Source organism: Mauremys reevesii, linkage group 2 (assembly GCF_016161935.1).
Source record: "Mauremys reevesii isolate NIE-2019 linkage group 2, ASM1616193v1, whole genome shotgun sequence".
Classification (NCBI taxonomy): Eukaryota; Metazoa; Chordata; order Testudines; family Geoemydidae; genus Mauremys; species Mauremys reevesii.
This window is the reverse complement of record NC_052624.1, coordinates 153096311-153115055: the sequence shown is the minus strand read 5'-3', so window position 1 is coordinate 153115055 and position 18745 is coordinate 153096311. Positions and strand designations below refer to the sequence as shown.

At 49.4% G+C, this 18745-nt stretch overlaps 1 protein-coding gene across 2 annotated transcripts in view; it reads left to right on the top strand.

Annotated features, from left to right (window-relative positions):
• DPYSL2 (dihydropyrimidinase like 2) overlaps positions 1–18745 on the top strand; it is a 100727-nt gene that overhangs the window by 5241 nt on the left and 76741 nt on the right. The window lies entirely within an intron of this gene.

Sequence of the window (18745 nt, the reverse complement as noted above, 5' to 3'; positions counted from 1 at the left end):
ACCATGCTGCCCCTCCTTGGCTTGGCCATGTGACTGCTTTGTGCCTCAGTTTCCTCCTTTATAAAGGGGAATATCTCAGAAGTGGGGGGAGGTTGTTAGGTTTTAGGCAATCAGTGTTTGCCCTTTGTAACAGGACTTTATGAAGCAAAGCACTATTATGGTGAAAATGCTGCTACTAATGGAGGTCAGCCTCTAATCCAAATAAAGATGATGGTTATTTATTTCTCCCTTTGTGGCTTCTTCCCTTTGCACTCTATGAAAGAAGCTGCCATTAGGCAGAGACTCAGAATCTACCTTTGCAGTCCTTTTATTCCCATTGAAGTCAGTGGGCATGTTGAGTGCTGACCGAAGGAAAGTTGGATGCTCCAGATGTCTAGTTATCCAAAACTTCTGTCCTAGCTGAAAGGATTATTAGATCATCACTTTGTTTTGGCACAGCCAGCTTTTGGGACCTGTGACTTCAGCAGCTTTGGTGGGCCCCTGATTAGAGTGTGCAAATAACATATTCTTCTGCTCAGGTAGCAATTCCAAAATAATGAAGGGAGGAGGGGGGGGGGGGGAGAATAGTTTCATGTTGAGCCAAAAACAAAATTGTTCAGAATTTTCAGTAAATTGAAAATTAAAAAAAACCCCAAATCTTTCTTGTCAGACTAAATGTTTTGTTTGACCTAAAACAAAATGTTTTATTTCAATTTGGACCATGTTAAAGGTTTTTGATGTTTTAAAAATATAAAATTGAAGGAAATTTCAAAACAAAAAGTTGTTTTAAACCAAACACATCAAAATTGGGGTTTGGGGTTTTTTTACACAATTTATCAAAACTGACCCAAATTCACAAAATGTTTTGGTGTTGCTGAATCTGCACTTTCCACCTAAACATTTTGGCTAAAAAACTTTGCCCTGCTTTGCCCCTGATTTGGGGATAGTTGATGCATAGAGCTTTTTATCTGTTGATCTCAAAGTGCTTAACAGTTTGTTATCCCCATTATACAGGTGGGAAAACTGAGCCACAGAGTCCAGAAGTGACTTGCTCAAGGTCACACAGCTAATTAGTGTCACTCAAATATGATCGGGCTTGCATTTTGATTAGGAGTGACTGGGAGAGAAAGGATCAAGGGGTGATCAGGGTAAAGGAGCAGAAATGGGACAGGAAAGAAATACATAAATAAATGGCCTGGCTTTCAGAGTTACTTTGCAGGTCCCATTGACTACAGTGGGATTTTGCGGTACTTGGCTCTTCTGAAAATCGGGGCATTAATCTAATAACTTACACACAGCACCTGTCAGTCCAGTACATAGCATAGGTAGGAAGGATGGTAAATGCACTAGATTGGGACAGATGATCTCTCTGTTCAATCTAATCCAAATAAAGATGGAGGTTGTTTATTCCTCCCTTTGTGGCTTTGCTTCAGACTTCCTGGGTGACCTGAAGCAATTGTCTTAATCTTTCTGTGTTTGAGTTCCCCATCTGTAAAATGAGAATAAATAACACTCCCTTTTTCTCTCTTATTTGTTTAGACTGTAAGCTCTTTGAGGCAGAGCCTGGCTCATACTGTGTGTTTGTAGAGCATGGAGCAGAATGGGGCCCTGAGGCGCTATTGTAATACAAATGAATAACAATAGTTAATAAACACAGACTAGGAAAGCAATTCTATTTTAAAACTGTATCAACACGGACGGACTAAAGTGGATTTAACATGCAAGGAAAAAGAGGTTCCAGAAATAGTCTTGCAAACCTGCCAAATAACTGGGGTTGTTGCAAAATCCTCAAGCTCTCATGATCATGCTTGCCCATCCCGGTAACAAATAATGACTAACAGGACGTTGTACAGAGCACAAACAATCATAGACTTTGGATTGCTAATGGAGCCATTGTGCAAAGCACAATAGAGGTTGAAAAGTTTAATTTGTTAGAATTCCTGTAATTTCTCTAGCCTTTTTTCGATAATCACTACTTGCAAAATAATTACACAGAGAAATGACTTGCATATTCTCCCAATGGATCATAATCATTTGTCTGGCTACTGAAAAACCAGACAAAATCCTGCAAGCTTCCCGGATCCCTCTTTAAGACACCAATCCATGTTATGGGGATGCCACACATTCTGAGAGCATAAAGTCTTCTATTAAGTGCTTATCACAAATTTACCAATTCACTCATCATTCCTTCTGATGCAGAAAAGAACCAGGGTCTTTGATATGGTGCCAACAAATACCAATTGGACTAAAGAGGCTCCACTGTTTGGGCCAGCAGGTGTAAATTGGCATTGATCTATTGTGGAGCTTTATACCAGCTGAAGAAACACTTAGGGGAACAGACCTTGTCTTCCTGTGTATTTACAGTGCTGATGGGGCACAAATGGGGAAGTAATCGAGTGCTTTTTGTGCTACCGCAATACAAATAATATGAACATAATTTTAAATGATTAACTTGTTTGATCAGCTACAAGGCAGTGTTCCAGGTCTGGCCCAAATCTGGTACAGTCAAGGCTGTGTCTAATTCCTCATATCCTTTATCATATCAGCGGCATGTTCAATTTGATTCCGCATCCAGTAGGGTTGTTGGAGAGGTGAGACGTTATTTTGGCAGCAAATTCTGCATCCCAGCTAGAATAACGTTAATATCCCTGTTCTACATAAATGGTTCCTTCATTTGAACCCCTAAAGGGAGGCTTCATTTGGGAGCAAATTTGCGAAAGGATCCAGGGCCCAGCTCCTAAATACCTTTGATGATCTGGACCTAATATAGCAAGAATCAACCATCTTTGTTCTAAGATTCAAACACAAAGGAGATTCCCATTCTTCAGAAGATCTGAGAGAAAAGATAAACTCCATGGCATTGATACCGAATGATTTTTTTGGTGGAGAGATCTACCCAGATTTTTTCTTCTCAGTCACGCAGTCAGAATTTCCCCCAATATAGCAGAGTAGTTGAACCCACTGTTCATGTTCACAGATGACATGAGTCTGCTACAACTCCCAGCTAGTTCTTTAGGTCAAGCTGTAGGGGCACATGCTTTAGCTCTGGAAGGCCTATGTTCAGTTGTAGTGATGACCAAAATGACAACCTTATAGTACTTAGATTGTGAGCTCTTCGGGGCAGAGACCATCTTTTTCTTCTTCGAGTGATTGCTCCTATGCATTCCAGTTAGGTGTGCGCGCTGCGCGTGCACGGCTCTCCGGAACATTTTTACCCTAGCAACTCCGGCGGGCTGGCTGGGCACCCCCTGGAGTGGCGCCGCTATGGTGCCTGTTATATACCCCAGCCGGCCCGTCCGCTCCTCAGTTCCTTCTTACCGCCCGTGACGGCCAGTTGGAACAGTGGAGTGCTATCTCACCTCCACAGCCCTAGCGTTTCTCCGTATCTTTAGTGTATATAGTTGTTTCACTTAGTTTAATAGTTAGATTAGTTGAATAAGATAGTTGTTATAGTTGTGGTAGTAATAGTATAGTAGGGAATTAGAGGGGTTAGCCCCTCTTCTTCCACAACCGGTGCAGGCTCATGCCCAAGGCACCGGGCTTTAAGCCCTGTGCGGCTTGTCAGCGGCCTATGCCCATCGGCGACCCGCACGATTCCTGCCTGCGCTGCCTCGGGGAATCACACAGGACAGATAAGTGCCCGATTTACACGGCATTCAAGCCGCGCACAAGAAAGGAGCGAGACTCTCAACTTAAACAGCTCCTTACGGAGGCGGCACTTCATCCCCCCGCTCCGTCCCCGGCACCGCCGAAACCATCCTCGGCGCGCAGCGTACCAGCGGCACCGAGCCGTCCCGGTACCGAGGCTCCTAAAGGCACGCAGACGGCACTGAAGTCCCGGCACCGTTCCCTCTCCCCCCAGAGGAAGCGGAAGACGGCGCACCCGGCTCCTAAACCTGCAGCTTCGGGACAGCTTACCCAGCCACCTCCGGCACCGGCTGTGGTAGTGCACAAGCCGTGCACGGTTCCGTTGACTCCGGCACCTCAAGAGCCGTCGAGTCCGGTACCTCCCTGCTCCCCGGCGCCGGCCGCGGTAGAGCTGCATCTCCCGTCCACCCCTGAAACATTTGTGACGGCGAGAGAGCTTATTCAGCTCGTAGAGGCACCGAGCCTCCGGCCCCCGGCACCGCCGGTGCGGGCTGTTCAGTCGTTGGGCAAGCCTGCAATGATGCGGCCCCAGACCCCTGACGGAGGAGAGGGGCGACGCTCCAAGCCTCGGACCCGGTCCCGGTCCAGGCAACGGTCGCCGTCACGTTGGTCCCGATCCCGGCACCGATCCCAGTCTCGGTACCACACCCCGTCCCGGCACTGGTCGCAGTCCCGGTACTGCTCAGTCTCGCGGTACCGGTCGCACTCCCAGCACCGCTCACGGTCCCGGTCACCGGACCGACGGTACTGTCGGAGAGCCAGTTCCCGGTACTGATCTCGCCGTCGCGACTCCCGAAGCCGCTCTCGCCACCGACGATCGAGGTCACGCTCTGGCTCCCGGTACCGAAGTGGCCGACGGTCCAGATCACCATCCTGGCACCATGACGGCCGGCACCGCTCCTCGGCACCGTCCGGGGATAAGCTGCCTCCTTCCGCGGTGCACTCCATCAGCGCCTCTGCACCCCCGTGGCCTTCGCGTCAGCCATCGGTCGTCTCCCAGGCGGACAGCGAGACAGGTCTCCGGGCTCCCACCCAGAGCCAACATCTTGGACACCAGCAGTGGGGTTTTTGGGTCCCCTGGGCCGGCTATGAGTCCCAAGGGCTCCCCTTGTCCCAGCGCCCAGTGGGTGCTGAACGCAGGATACCGGAAGCCATGGTGAGCCGCCCTCCCCCAACACCACTGGGGGAGACCCTACCGTCGTCGGATCCCGCAGGGCTTCCGTCAACCTCCCAAGCCCCTGAGCAGCCTCCGGCAGAGGTGGTGGTACAGACTCTGTCTTCATCCTCCTCTCCGGATGAGGCAGTGGCGGGCGCCGCTACGGTGGACCCTCCCCCGATCGACCTGCGGGCCCACCAGGACCTTCTCCGCAGGGTGGCAAAGGCCATTGACCTTCCGGTGGCGGAGGTCCCGGAAGATGAAGACCCGGTGACCAATGTCATCGGCGCGGAGGCCCCGATGCGGGTGGCCCTGCCTTTTATTAAAACAATTCAGAAAAATGCCACGACCATCTGGCAGTCGCCGGCGTCCGTCCCCCCTACTGCAAGGGGCGTGGAACGTAAATACTCGGTCCCCCCCACGGGATACGAGTATCTGTACACTCACCCCGCTCCGGACTCACTGGTCGTCCAGTCCGTTAACGACCGTGAGCGGCATGGACAGCCAGCCTCAGCGCCGAAGTCGAAGGACGCCAGGCGCATGGACTTGTTGGGCCGCAAGGTGTATTCGGCAGGGGGTCTCCAGCTGCGCGTTGCAAACCAGCTGGCCCTCTTAGCCCGGTACGCCTTCGACATTTTCGTGTCCCTCACGAAATACGCGGAACTGATCCCGACGGCTTCCCGACGAGAGTTTTCGGCTCTGGTCGAAGAGGGCAGGACAGCCTCCTGCTCTTCCATCCAGGCTGCTCTGGATTCGGCGGACTCAGGGGCCAGAACCTTGGCCTCTGGAGTAACTATGCGGCGCATCTCCTGGCTACAGTCCTCCACCTTGCCGCCGGAGGTGCAGTATACCCTCCAGGACCTGCCCTTTGAGACTCACGGCCTGTTCTCAGAGAAAACGGACTCGAGGATACAGACCCTGAAGGACGGTCGTGTAGCTATCCGCACTCTGGGTATGCACACACCAGCTACCCAGAGGCGCTCCTTCCGCCAACAGCAGTCCTTCCGGCCTTTTACCCAGGCCAGGTCAAGGCCCTATAATAGTCGGCGCAACGGCCTCAACCGCCGTAGACCTTCAGGCAGCAGGCGCACCCAGGCCCAGGCGTCGTCCAAGGCCCCGCAAGGGCCCAAACAACAGTTTTGATGGGACGCCCAAGGACGGCTCATCAGTCTATTCCCAGGATCCAACCCGTTTGTTTTGCAACCGCCTTTCCCGCTTCCTCCCGGTGTGGTCCCAAATAACATCGGACAGCTGGGTACTCCGTACTATCCAGTATGGTTATCACCTTCAGTTTATTTCGCCCCCTCCTTCCCACCCACCTTCCCCGTCCCTCTTCAGGGACCCCTCTCACGAGCAATGCCTCTTGCAAGAGGTCGAGTCTCTGTTGAGGTTGGGTGCCATAGAGGAGGTGCCGCAAGACAGGCGGGGCAGGGGATTCTATTCCCGTTATTTTCTCATCCCCAAGGCGAAAGGAGGCCTCAGACCCATTCTGGACCTCCGGGAGCTCAACAAGTACATGATCAAGCTCAAATTTCGCATGGTGACCTTGGGGACCATCATTCCCTCCCTGGATCCGGGAGACTGGTTTGTCGCCCTCGACATGAAGGACGCATACTTCCATATTGCTATTTACCCTCCCCATCGACGCTACCTGCGTTTTGTGGTCAACGGTGCGCACTACCAGTTTGCGGTGCTACCCTTCGGCCTATCCACCGCTCCGAGGGTCTTCACCAAATGCATGGCAGTAGTTGCTGCAGACCTCCGCCGTCGTCGAGTTCACGTCTACCCTTATCTCGACGACTGGCTGGTTTGCGGGCCATCCCACCAATTGGTAACAGACCAAGTTGCCGAGATACTCTCCCTATTTCGGGCACTGGGCCTTCTCGTCAATGTGGAGAAGTCCTCACTGACTCCATCACAGAGAGTGGAGTTTATTGGAGCGGTCCTCGACTCCACGGTGGCCAGGGCCTGTCTCCCTCGCGCCTGGCACCAGACGATGGTCTCCATCATCCGAGACCTGCACGCTTTTCCCACTACGATGGTTCGGTCCTGCCTACGCCTCCTGGGCCACATGGCGTCGTGCACGTTCGTCACCGCCTACGCGAGACTGCACCTTCGCCCATTTCAATCTTGGCTGGCGTCGGTGTACCGCCCACACCGCGACTCCATGGACAGAGTAGTCATGGTCACGAAGCCTACCCTCGCTTCGCTCAGTTGGTGGCTGAACCCAGAGGTCGTATGTGCAGGAGTCCCGTTCCGCCCTCCTCGTCCGTCCGTGACACTGACGACAGATGCCTCGGCGTTGGGATGGGGGGGCACACCTGGGCGACCTACACACCCAGGGCCTCTGGTCGCCCCAGGAGCTCTCCCTCCACATCAACGTCAGGGAGCTGCGGGCAATTCGCTTGGCGTGCCACGCCTTCCACGCCCGTCTGCGAGGCCAATGCGTAGCGGTGTTCACGGACAACACCACAGCGATGTTTTATGTGAACAAACAAGGCGGAGCCCGCTCCTCCCCGCTCTGCAAGGAAGCGATGCTCCTGTGGGACTTCTGCGTGACCCACTCAATTCACCTGGAAGCATTCTTTCTTCCGGGAGTGCAGAACACGCTGGCCGACCATCTCAGCAGGTCGTTCCTCTCCCACGAGTGGTCCCTCCATCCAGATGTTGTCCACACAATCTTCCGGAGGTGGGGGTTTCCCCAGATAGACCTATTCGTCTCCAGGGAGAACAGGAAGTGCCACCTGTTTTGCTCGTTCCAGGGTCGCTCGCCAGGCTCCCTGTCGGATGCCTTCCTTTACCCCTGGATGGATCATCTCCTCTACGCCTTCCCTCCGTTCCCGCTAGTGCACCGAGTGCTACTGAAGCTTCGGAGGGACAGAGCCCGCGTCATACTCGTAGCTCCGGCCTGGCTGAGGCAGCACTGGTACACCCTGCTGCTCGAGCTCTCCGTTCGGGATCCCATCCCCCTTCCGTTATGGCCGGACCTCATCATCCAGGACTTCGTCAGACTCCGCCATCAGAACCTGCAGTCCCTCCATCTTACAGCTTGGTACCTGAGTGGTTGACCCACGCAGAGAGGGACTGTTCGGCGGCAGTACAGCAAGTCCTGCTAGAGAGCAGAAAGCCTTCCACTCGCTCCACTTACCTTGCGAAATGGAAGCGATTCGCACTCTGGTGTGATCAATGAGGACTCAATCCATTCGTAGTCCCGGTCCTTACCATCCTCGACTACCTCTGGTACCTTAAGGAGCAAGGTCTTGCGGTCTCCTCCTTGAGAGTACACCTGGCAGCAGTGTCCGCTTTTCGTCCATCTATGGGAGGTTGGTCCATCTTCTCTAACCAGATGGTTTCCCGCTTCCTTAAAGGCCTGGACCACTTGTACCCGCCGGTGCGGCGTCCTGCCCCGACCTGGGATTTGAACCTCGTTCTGGCCAAACTTATGGGACCGCCCTTCGAGCCTCTAGCCACGTGCTCTCTGCTCTACCTCTCCTGGAAGACGGCCTTCCTCGTCGCAATTACATCAGCGAGACAAGTCTCTGAGCTCCGTGCTCTAACGGTTGGGCCACCATACACCATCTTCCACGGAGACAAGGTGCAGCTTCGACCACACCCGGCCTTCCTCCCCAAGATGGTGTCGGCCTTCCACCTCAACCAGGAGATCTTCCTCCCGGTCTTCTTCCCGAAGCCGCACGCCTCCCCTCGGGAACAACAGCTTCACACCCTGGACGTCCGCAGGGCCCTTGCCTTTTACATCGAGCGGACGAAGCCCTTCCGGCGTTCGACCCAGCTGTTTGTGGCAGTCGCCGACCGCATGAAGGGTGAGCCGGTCTCCTCCCAGCGGATTTCCTCCTGGGTAACGGCATGTATCCGGACATGCTACGAGCTTGCTCGCGTGCCACCATGCCGCCTCACTGCTCACTCAACGAGAGTGCACGCCTCGTCGGCCGCCTTCCTAGCCCATGATCCCATACAGGACATCTGTAGAGCGGCCACCTGGTCTTCTGTCCACACCTTCGCCTCCCATTACACGTTGGTGCAGCAATCAAGAGATGATGCAGCCTTCGGCTCCGCAGTCTTACACTCTGCCACATCTCACTCCGACCCCACCGCCTAGGTAAGGCTTGGGAATCACCTAACTGGAATGCATAGGAGCAATCACTCGAAGAAGAAAAGACGGTTACTCACCGTAGTAACTGTTGTTCTTCGAGATGTGTTGCCCCTATCCATTCCAGACCCGCCCTCCTTCCCCACTGTCGGAGTAGCCGGCAAGAAGGAACTGAGGAGCGGACGGGCCGGCTGGGGTATATAACAGGTGCCATAGCGGCGCCACTCCAGGGGGCGCCCAGCCGGCCCGCCGGAGTTGCTAGGGTAAAAATGTTCCGGAGAGCCATGCACGCGCGGCGCGCACACCTAACTGGAATGGATAGGAGCAACACATCTCGAAGAACAACAGTTACTACGGTGAGTAACCGTCTTTTATGATGTTTGTACAGTGCGTAGCACAACGGGGCCGTGATCCCTGACTGGGACGCTGAGGTGCTTCTGCAATATGTAAGAACATAAAAACTGCCATGCTGGGCCAGACCAATGGTCCATCTAGCCTAGTATCATGCCTCCAACAGTGGCCAGTACCAGAGCTCCAGGAAGAGTGTACAGAACAGAGCAATTTTGGAAAGATCTACCCTGTCTTCTCCTCCCAGCTTCTGGCAGTCAGAGGTTTAGGGTTGCCCCAAGCATGGGGTTCCGTCCCTGGCCATCTTGGCTAGTAGCCATTGATGGACCTATCCTCCATGAACTTACCCAGTTCTTTTTTTTTTAACCTAGTTATACTTTTGGCCATCACAACAACCTATGAAAACGAGTTCCACAGGTTTATTGTGCATTGTGTGAAAAAAGTATGTCCTCATTTGTATTAATCCTTCTGCCTATTAATTTCTTTGAGTGGCCCATGGTTTTTGTATTGTGCGAAAGGGTAAATAATACTTCTCTACTCACTTTTTCTACACCCTTTGTGAGTATATAGACCTCTAACCTATCCCCCCTAAATCATCTGTTTTTTAAGATGAACAGCCCTAATCTTTTCAATCTCTCCTCATATGGAAGCTATTCCATACCCTTGAATGTCTTTGCTGCCCTTCTCTGAACCTTTTTCCAGTTCCACTATATATTTTTTGTGAGATGAGGCTATCATAACTGGACACAGCATTCCAGGGATGGGTGCACCATGGATTTAGTTAGTAGCATTATGATATTTTTCTGTCTTATTTTCTACCCCTCGCCTACTAGTTCATACAAAGTATTAATAAGTAGTAGTAATAATAACAACAATTACAAAAGTGGGGGGAGCTTGTCTTATGTGATTAGAACAGCGGTGGGCCTGAAATGCTTGGGATAAATTTAATCTGTCCTAGGAATATGGGCATAGAAACCATTCTGGGTGTATTATGTATGCCCCTCTCTGCCTGATCCAAAGAGCATATATGTCTGTGAAAGCTTCCATAGAAAATCTGATTCCTAGGTTTAATGCTTCAGTCTCGAAAGGTTCAGGCTTTAACTCTGGAGGTTGTAGGTTCAAATCTTGGCGACAGCAGCCCTTACATAAGGGTCTGTCAGAACCGTCTTTATGTTTCTCATGATATTAAGGGCAACAACAAAAAATTCATCCAGAGACAAACACTTTGATTTGCTTTTATCCACTTGTTTGTGCAAATGGAAAATAAACCCTCCACTCAAAACCTCAGATACTATTTATTCAGAATGGCTGACCGTAGAAGCTGAAAACAGTCGTAAGATTGTACCTCATCATTGTAGCTTCTTTGACCCCTGTGTGCATTTAAGTTATGCTGTAACATTTATTAGCAGTCAAAAAAACCAAAAAACCCTCCCCCACTAGTGACAGAAAGTCCCCTATGTAATTGATAGCTATTAACGGTAGACATTTCTTTCATCACCTTTTGGGAGGTACAAACGTACCCCTACAGATATTTACCAACTTACCTCTAATCCTTCTAGCACTTGATAGCATGTGGGTGGTGTGCTGTACTTAGGGTGACCAGATAGCAACTGTGAAAAAAACGGGACGGGGGTGGGAGGTAATAGGAGCCTATATAAGAAAAAGTCCCAAAAAACGGGACTGTCCCTCTAAAAATGGGACATCTGGTCAATCTAGTTGTACTCACATGGCATTGTTAGTCAATGGGGCTCTGTGCTGGTGCAGCAATCTACATGTGCTGATCAGGGCCCTAGTTATGAATGAGTGAAAAGTCTATTGGCCCAACCTTGCTTCTCCTGAAGACAATAAAAAAACTCCCATTCACTTAAGTGACAGTAGGAGCAGCTAATGGGAGTGGCTTATTAGCATTTATCTGTCATCTCACATGTCTGTTTTCCTAGGAAAAAATATAAAGCTTGTTGAGTGAAACCAATCTGTTTCTAACTTGCTTCTCACATACTAAGGCTGATACTGTTGTGGAGTTTCCAGAACTACCAGGGAAGGTTTAAATCCACCCCGATCCCTCCTTTCATTCCACTTCAAAATATGTTTCTATTCTCATGCCATCACAAGATGTCCATATGGAAAAACTATAAAGAATTTAATAGGGATAAAACCAACAGGATGCTATAGAACAGGGGTCAGCAACCTCTGGCACATGGCTCCCCAGGTTAAGCACCCTGGCGGGCCAGACTAGTTGGTTATCTGCCACCTCCGCAGGTTTGGCCGATCACGGCTCCCACTGGCCGCGGTTCGCTGCTCTGGGCCAATGGGGACTGCGGGAAGCAGTGCGGGCCAAGGGATGTGCTGGCTGCAGCTTCCCGACGCCCCCATTGGCCTGGAGCAGTGAACCGCGGCCAGTGGGAGCCACAATTGGACAAACCTGCGAAGGCGGCAGGTAAACAAACTGGTCCGGCCTGCCAGAGTGCTTACCCTGGCGAGCCGCGTGCCAGAGGTTGCCGACCCCTGTTGTAGAAACTCAGCAGGGTCCTATTGCATGCTCAAATAAATTTGTTAGTCTCTAAGGTGCCACAAGTACACCTGTTCTTTTTGCGGATACAGGCTAACACGGCTGCTACTCTGAAACCTGTCAAAAATCCTAGAGACTTAAATAGAAAAAGAGATCATTTTCACTTGAATCATCCTGTAATTTATAGAGGGAATGTAATTCTTTACTACATTTGATAGGATAGTCCAAAAAAACCTATTGAGCCATATCCTCAGCTGGTATAAATAGGTGTAGCTCCATTGAAGTCAATTGAACTATGCTGATTTACACCAGTGGAGGATCGGGACGTGAAAGAGATTCTCATTCTCTATTAAATTCTATCGATAGGACCTGAGATGGTATCAGAGTGGACATGTGCATTTGAAGACCGTGGTCTGAAGGTAAACACAAAGAAGACTGATGTTATGCAAGTAGGGGATACGGAAGAAGAGCTGGTGAGTGATTTTTGAGGAGAGAAGCAGAATCAGAGGATTTTGTGCACTTGGGAAGAACACGTAGTGCCATCCGAGAGAGATTTGGGGAATGGAAAGGAAGAACCCAGTGTGCCTGGATGGCACTGAAAAAGGTGGCAGGAGTACTTTAAGTATTGGCAGGAGCAATTAAGTAAATAACTGAAAGGAAGAAGCGTAGGCTGCATGTGTTTGTCCCTGCCTGCTCTATTGTCTGGAAAGAGGGAGTCTTACAGAGATGGAAGAAAAGAAGATACAGGTAGTAGAAATAATATACTGAGGAGGACAATGGCAGGCAAGCAGAGGGTAGACAAAATACACATGGAAGAAATTAGGAAGAAGATGAACTTGTCACTCTCATTGATAGCCTGGAAAGCCCGTGTTGGAGGTGGGTAGGATGTGACAACAATGGGAGAAGAATGACCAGCAAAGAAAGCATGGGAGGAAGAGGACAGCAAGATAGGACATGGAAGACTGAGGATAGGATGGAAACTCTGTCAAGGGAAGTTTGAAGAGAAAAGGTCTGGAACTTGAAGACCTACGAATGCATGCCATGGACCGGAAGGAGTCGTGAAGAATTGTGGGCACCTCCAACTCCATGTAGGGTTGGGCCTATCTACTGGACAGGGCTCCTTTAACATGAAACACACTCTTGTGCAAAGGACCTGCACAAGCCCTTATGCACCATTTTAAGCCTTGTAGAGGCAAAACCTGACTGCAGCCACGGCAGGTCCAGTGGCCAAAAAACCACTGTGACCGTGCTGAGCCAAGGGAGGGCAGGATTAGTAGGGGCTGTCAAGGGCCATGCACCCCCTGCAGGGCGTGACAACCTTGCATGGCATGGGGGAGGGGGGTGGGAGCAGGCGAGGCACAGCTATCTGCTTCTGTGTTTATTCTCCCATCCCCCACCACGCTGGAGAGGAGGGCTTGCACAAGGCCCTGCAGAGGCTATTTCAGCTATTGGACAGGAATAGCCCCCATGGAACAGCAGTGCAGCTACTCTCCAATCTTGGGGAAGAATGCTTCCTCCTATCACGAGCCTGGGTGCGGAGGCAGAACATTTACTCTTTAATTTGTGATTTAATTGGTGCCTAGGCTCTGGGCATTGGGTAATTCCACCCTCGATGAGCGATGCATAGGGCCACACTGGCAGAGATAGGTCTGGGATACTAACATTCTTCCATTATCCCTCACTCAGCAATTTCCAGGACTTTGGGTGATATCAATGACCTTAAGCATCCCACTCCTTTGTCTGCTGTCGGGAAGGTGGCATTTAGGGTTTGGGCTGACTGGCAATTCCCCTCTGCTTAGCATTTGGCAAGAAGGATCTGGCAAAGAGCTTGTTCATTACAGTGTCTTCTAATTTTAAGTTTCCCAGCCTGCTGCAGGCAGAGCCCCACCTCTGGAGTACAAAAGGAATCAATAGACTGAATTCCTCAGCTGTCTGTCTTCCAGAGCTGGACGCATTCCTTCCCTTTCCACAGTGCGTGGGCAGGATTTATTTTTTGGTAATAGCATTGTTGTATCACAACAGGGCTATGCCACAAGCCACTAGGACGTCACAAATTAATCCAGTCCATTCATTTTAACCTAGTAATTCACGACCACAGTTAACTTTTCATTGGGATTTATTGGTCTTAATTTAAAGCGTGTGGATTTAGGCAAAACTAAGGCCTGTAAACAAACAAAATAGACTCTGATACAAAACATCTTTCAGAGAATACTGGTTTCTAATTACCATGATCCATTAAGAACAAGGACGCATTGTTTTTAAGATGGTCAATGTGAAGAAAGGCATGGGCTGTCAGCTCATAAGCTACATTTTCTTTTCTAAGTTACTATTTTAAGGAAGTTTAATAATTGTTTTTTAAAATCATTTATCTTCTGAAGTTTTTACTTCCCAGAAGGAAAAATCTTGGGCCAGACCCTCAGCTGGTGTAATGGGGCTACCTGGGGCTACACCAGCTGAAGGTCTGCCCTCTCAACCTTGCACATAAGGGTTAGAGATGGGGTTGTGATCTGGGAGTGGATGAGAATCTGGATGTCTTTTGCGCTGTTCAGATTTTTGTTTGGGATCAGCCTATTATCCAGCTATCTAATTCCTTCATCTGTGTTGTTCTGTACTAGGAAGGTTCATATAATATGGTGATGGGAAAGAATCTCTGAGCATCTCCATGATATTGGCAATAGAGGTGCCAATGAAAACTAGCATTATGGGGATCTTTATTAGAGAGGTAGCGTGATCTAGTAGGTAGGGCACTGTGTTTGTATTTTGGCTGTGCCACTGACCTACTGCATGATGCTGGCATGTCACCTCACCTCTGTGCTTCTGTTTCCTCTCCCTCCTTTTGTCTCTTTTGCCTTTATAAACTCTTTGGGGATAGAGACTATGTCTTACTTTGCACAGTGCCTGGCACAATAGGGTCCTCACCTCAGATGGAGCCTCTAGGCATTGCTATACTAATAATAATTTATGTAGGACTTGAAACCATAACCTCAAATCCAAAAGCTCTTGAATTATGGGAATGGTCCGATCTGAGGTTTATACACATTGTGTCCTGTACCTGGCTGAGTGCTTTGGCATTTAATAAATAATAAAACAAGGCTGCTAATATGTACTTAGTATGGTATACTGTGTATGTGACTTTGCAGCTAATAACATGCTTCTGCTTCTTTACAGCTTCCTGGCTTCATGGTTTGCTGATGCCAGCATTTTACTTCCAGGTCTCCAGTAAAAATGTGCTGAGATGTCAAAACTTCCCCCAGTGCAGCAGACCAGGGAGGGGCAAGTTAATGCATTTAGTGTTTTCTATTCAAATTGTTAACAAAATATTAAACATCACAGTAACAAGTTAATCATGTTGTTACTGTGATAACGAGCTGCTTTATTATTTGTTACTGATCAGGTATTAGCGGATTGGAGCATTAACCAGTTTAAGGCTTCCTGATGTCCCTGGTATATCCAGGAAAAGCTGTCTCTTTCTCTCTCTCCACTCTACTTTCCCCTGCAACCTTAGAGCCTAATGTACAAGAGAGTTTCTGGTGTTCATCTCTTGGAACAGGTGTTCCCTTTAAAAAGATGCACTGCAGTGGTGCACTAAAGCAGTTTTTAATCTCTTGTGTTCGTGCTTTGTATGTTTTATCTGGAAGGATCTTGTGATCCAAAGGGCCTGATTCCTGCAACCCCCCTACTCATGGAATTAGCCCCCAAATCAGAGGTGTCATTTTCTGTGGGGCAGTTGCCCCACCCAACCTTGTTTTCACGCTGGACTTTTCATAGATCTATATGCTCCATTATTTTATAGTTTGTACTGTATTTAACAGGTATTATTCACTCATCACTGAGGAGTTTAAATAATATCCTGTGTTAGTCATTACCTAGCCCATACAGACCTGCAAAGAGAGATGGATTTGTGTCTTCTGTCCATGAAAAAGGTTTCTTGCCTTGTCATCTCAAGCAGCTGTCCCTGGCACTGATGGGATACTGGGTTAGATAGCGACAAAGAGTCCTGTGGCACCTTATAGACTAACAGACCTATTGGAGCATAAGCTTTCGGGGTGAATACCCACTTTGTCAGATGCATGTGGTGGAAATTTCCAGGGGCAGGTATAAATATGCAGGCAAGAGATAACAAGGTTAGTTCTATCAGAGAGGATGAGGCCCTCTTCTAGCAGTTGAGGTGTGAACACCAAGGGAGGAGAAACTGCTTTTGTAGTTGGCTAGCCATTCGCAGTCTTTGTTTAATCCTGAGCTGATGGTGTCAAATTTGCAAATGAAGTGAAGCTCAGCAGTTTGTCTTTGGAGTCTGGTCCTGAAGTTTTTTTGCTGCAGGATGGTTACCTTTAATTCTGCTATTGTGTCCAGGGAGGTTGAAGTGTTCTCCTACAGGTTTTTGTATATTGCCATTCCTAATATCTGACTTGTGTCCGTTTATCCTTTTATGTAGGAATTGTCCAGTCTGGTCGATTTACATAGCAGAGGGGCATTGCTGGCACATGATGGCATATATTACATTGGTGGATGTGCAGGTGAATGAGCCGATGATGGTGTGGCTGATCTGGTTAGGTCCTGTGATGGTGTTGCTGGTGTAGATATGTGGGCAGCGTTGGCATCGAGGTTTGTTGCATGGATTGGTTCCTGAGTTAGAGTTACTATGGTGCGGTGTGTGGTTGCTGGTGAGAATATGCTTAAGGTTGTGGGGTTGTCTGTGGGCGAGGACTGGCCTGCCACCCAAGTCCTGTGAAAGTGAGGGATCATTGTCCAGGATGGGTTGTAGATCACTGATGATGCGTTGGAGGGGTTTTAGCTGAGGACTGTATGTGATGGCCAGTGGAGTTCTGTTGGTTTCTTTCTTGGGCTTGTCTTGCAGCAGGAGGCTTCTGGGTACACGTCTGGCTTTGCTGATTTGTTTCCTTATTTCCTCGTGTGGGTATCGTAGTTTTGAGAATGCTTGGTGAAGATCTTGTAGGTGTTGGTCTCTGTCTGAGGGGTTGGAGCAAATGCAGTTATACTTCAGCGCTTGGCTATAGACGATGGATCGTGTGGTGTGTCCGCGATGGAAGCTGGAGGCATGAAGGTAGGCATAGCGGTTGGTGGGTTTTCGGTATAGGGTGGTGTTAACGTGACCGTTGCTTATTTGTACCGTGGTGTCTAGGAAGTGGACGTCCCATGTAGATTGGTCCAGGCTGAGGTTGATGATGGGGTGGAAGCTGTTGAAATCGTGGTGGAATTCTTCCGGAGTCTCCTTCCCATGGGTCCAGATGGTGAAGATGTCATCAATGTAGTGTAGTTAGAGAAGGGGCGTGAGTGGACGAGAGCTGAGGAAGCGTTGTTCCAGGTCAGCCATAAAAATGGTGGCATATTGTGGGCCATGTGGGTGCCCATAGCGGTGCCACTGGTCTGGAGATATATATTGTCACCAAATTTGAAATAATTGTGTGAGAGGATAAAGTCACAGAGTTCAGCAACCAGTTGTGCTGTGGCATCATCAGAGATACTGTTCCTGACAGCTTGTATTCCATCTGTGTGTTGGATGTTTGTGTAGAGAGCCTCTACATCCATGGTGGCTAGGATGGTTAGATAGACCACTGATATGGTATGGAATGGTGATTCCAATGGCCTGAAATAGTAAGATGCTGTGGACAGGGATCGTATGTTTCCTTTGTGTCTTGTGCAGTGCTGAGCACGCTGTGCATAACAACAGTGTCACCAGCACTTGCTCTAGTTATTGTTTTCCTTTGCACACCAACTCTTGGAGTCTGATGGTTATGCGAGAATCTCAGCTTTCATTTTTTGTTAAAGTAAGTTTCTAGCTTCCAGGCAAAGAGAAAACACTGAAAACATGACCCGAGAATGGTCTTAAGGCTCAGAAACTGGAAGCAAAGAAATAGAACCTAAGTGGAGTTATTGTTTTATAAAAGCTCGATTGTTAAGCCAATCTCATAAATTTTGAAGCTTGATTCACAATATTTGAACACTTGAGGTTGGCCATGCTGTAATAATGAATGTGATCTGGATGGACCAATGGCCCTTAGCGTAACCCCTGCTTCTTGAAGATTTCCAGGGAGCCAGAGATGCAGAAAGTGGATACCCCTTAGCTACTTGGGTATTTTTGAGGAAGAGTGGAAAAGGGCATCAGACGATGTAGGTGTTCCCGGTGGAAAATGGGAAGGCCTGGTCAAGTCTGAACTCTGTATTTCCTTGGGTTGCTATTCAGGCCTGTCAAGAATTTTGGAACCACGATACTTAAAGTTTGCTGGAGCCCCACCCCCTCTCATTTCACCCCCGTTACAGATTTTTCTGGTGGAGCCCTGAGCTCAGGCCCCAGGTACAGTTGTCCCTTCTTTAGCCTCCTCTCTCCAGCCCTGTTGCTATTATTAAGTCTCAATAAGCACCTTCTCCATAGCGCAAAGGAAGGTGGAATGGGCGAGATGGACAAAGACAGAGTGTGCTGTATTTCCTGCTGTGCCCGCTCTCCAGGAAGAATTTTCCTATTGGATTTACTGGCTCGGCATTGGGGAGGGGTGTGTGTGTAATAAAATAGTAGCATCCACATGCATATTCCTTTCAAAATAATGATCTGAATTTCAAAGTCACCGAGCATCTGGTGGCTCCCACTGGGACCTGCGGGTGCTCAGCATCTGAACATCAGGCCAGCCCTCAGAAGCCAGCTCCCTATTCTGATGGGAAAGGCTTTCTTTAGCCCAGGGTGATGCGTTCTCTCTCCTTTCCCTTTAAAAGAAAATAAAAATGCAACCCCTCCCCCAATTCCCTTGCAAACCTGCTGCCTGATCTCACCCAGCAACCACCCAGCGTGCAAGCTTCCGCAGCAGCATCTCCAGCCACGCCAGCAGAAAAGGGGGAGGAAAACCCACCACCACCATCCCACTCCGCTGTGGCTGGTGGAAAAGGGTGTGGGCGGCTGTGGAGCTCTGGCCCCGTGCAAGGGGCTTTGCCCCGTTTCTGACAGCTGCGATCTGGGGCATTGCACAGACAAAGGGGGCTGGAT